The sequence below is a fragment of the Capsicum annuum genome, chromosome 1 (genome assembly GCF_002878395.1).
Source record: "Capsicum annuum cultivar UCD-10X-F1 chromosome 1, UCD10Xv1.1, whole genome shotgun sequence".
Classification (NCBI taxonomy): Eukaryota; Viridiplantae; Streptophyta; class Magnoliopsida; order Solanales; family Solanaceae; genus Capsicum; species Capsicum annuum.
Genome location: NC_061111.1, coordinates 150086500 through 150089348, shown reverse-complemented (window position 1 = coordinate 150089348; position 2849 = coordinate 150086500).

The window sequence follows — 2849 nt, the reverse complement described above, 5'->3', positions numbered from 1 at the left end:
TTTTGTTCTTGCTATTTCATTACGAACAAGCTTGTTTTGGCATTGTAATTCTGACTATTGATGACTTCCCAGTGAGAAACATGAACTATAAAATACTGTCAGCAGCATAGTCCAAGGTTGTCCGGTTCTATTAACTAAAGAAAATATAAGTTGAACAGTGCTTGAAAGACGATAAGAGGTCTTGATGAGTTGTTTGTGCAATTTGTATGCGTTATGTTTCTCGAGAAAGCTTTTCAATTTATTTTTTGTTTTGGTAGTTGATGCTAGAATATAGTCGTGATGCATGAATGCCTTTGCCGTTGATGTGAAAATGTTTATGTAGTTTGGAGTAGGCAAGTTTTGTATTTCAATATTTTCACCGCTATTGTTTTATTTATGTGACTGGATGGATTTCATCAACTATTGAGAGGTTGTAAGTCATTTCATGCTTATGATCGGGATGTAAGTGTTGAGTCTACTATGTGACTCCATCCTTGTGGTTTGCGAGTTTCCTGATTGTTTCAGACCGACCTACCTGGTCTTTCTTCTGAGCGTGATATATGCGCCCAGTCTCCCTACCATCCCTACCTGTGTGACCCTTCAGGTATTTTCTTATCTTTTACTTTTGCGGACGAAAATCCTTTTAGTAGTGGATGTTGTAATGACCTTTTCGGTCATTTTCCTATATTTTCATATGATTTTAGTACTATCTAAATGTATCGTGAATTATTTAATTTAATTTGGCATTTGGTAGAAATATAATTTAGTATTCTTCTTGAATATTTTTGCTATTGGTAAAATTCTTTACATGATGATATATTTATATAACTTTATAATATACTTTTATGACTTATTAATATTATAAGTGGGGGTAATAATTTTTTAAAAAATATAATAAAATATTTTTATTATTATTATATAATAGAGGTTTTGTTAGAAATAGTTTTCTATTAATTATGATATATTCAAAATATTAAAATTATTTTACCACGAATTTATGCAATGCCCGAATATATATGTGCTATGTAGAAATTAATTAGTGTGTCCACCACCACCGCACACTTGGAAACGGATGGGTGGATCACTTTTAGGATGGCCACTTGCCTATCAATTTTTGGCCTAGCATTATTTATATATATTAGTAACTTTAACTTTTAAAGTGGAAAGAATAGTGAAAAACTTTCCAGTAAGCATATATATATATATATATATATATATATATATATATATATTTATATATACAAATATGCATGTATATCTGTGGTGTTCATCCATATTTGGGGCCTTCTCAGTTTGTCATTATTTTCTTTCTTTCTCTAGAAATTTAATTGGAGTCCTTGGTTAGTCTTACAAAATTGCTTATAAGTTAGGAGGCGTTGTGAAAAATATTATCTTGGTGTTATTCAAATTCGGGTTCTAGTGGGATATTATTTGGAGGCTTCACGGACAGATATTATAGCTTTGGCGTCCAGGTAGGCTAAGTTTATCCCTATTTTTAGATTGAGCTTATATATTAGAAATGTTAACTATTATGTTAGCCTGGATAAATCCTTTTATATATATATATATATAACACCTATTACTTTAGAACGTGAAATTAAATTGCAAAATCTTAAGTTTATTCCTTTTTAATTAAGATTAACGGATGATTATTTAGACATTGACATTGTTATGATATGGTATGAATTTTAATATTTCTGGTAGGTATGGTTACTATGAGTTTTGGTTCGAGTCCGGCGAATGATTATTGTGGTTACTATGAGTTTCAGTTCGAGTCCGGCAAATGATTATTGTGGTTAATATGAGTTTCGATTCGAGTGGGACAAATGTTTATTGTGGTTACTATAAGTTTTGGTTCGAGTCTGGCATCTGATTATGAATTCTATATATCTGGCCTCTCTTTATTACCCATTGGTGCCGGTTCAAGTCCGGTGCACATCTGGAAGACTATTATGATTTATGTGGATCAACGCAGTTATAGATTATTTATGTTTATTTTCATTACTTGTGTGTCCCACCGGCTTATGGGGGTACAGATGAGTTAATTGTCTTCTTCAGTGTGCCTAGCGTGCTTATGGGGGCCCAGTTAGGTTATTTTATGTGCCTAGCGGGCTTATGAGGGCCCAATTAGGTTATGTTTGATTTGTCTGTTATTACTGCATTATTCATTTTTTTGTATCGCTTACGTTTATTCCTTTACAGTCATTGCGTAGCTTGGTAGTTGGTTTCCTTTCAATCCCTATTTACTGAAGACTCAGATTACGCCCTCGCATTGTAGTTATACCTTTTCTATATTGAGCTCAGTCGGTCGATGATGCCTACTGAATACCCGTGGTTTTTGGTACTCATACTACACTTCTGCATCTTTTTCTGATGCAGATCCAGGCATTAGCAGTCAACGTTAATGTGATTCCTGCCTTTCAGTACTGATTCAGAGCAGGGTGAACTTGCTATCGTCTAAGGCTGATCTTTCTCTATCTACTCCAGTTAGTCTTTTGCACTCGAGACTACTTGTGTATATTATGGACACTTTATTTTATTTTTGTCTAGTACTCTGGGTATCTGGTAGTAGTGGCTCTAGTACTGACCTTATCAGGTCTTGGGAGGGATTCATTGTATAGTTGTTCCTTTTTCCTCCTCTCGTATTTGATATAATATATATGCTTCTTTTTTAGTTTTCAATTATTATTGTTGCTGTTATTATTATACGTAATCTTTTATTTGGTCTCTACTGTTAGCCCGTTACTTATCATTCCGGACTATGGGTTGGCTTGCCTACTAGTGTGTTAAAGTAGGCACCATCATGACTTGAGAAATGAGGTCGTGACACCCGCTCGGTGCTAAATACTACTCCCTTTAATCTGTATGCT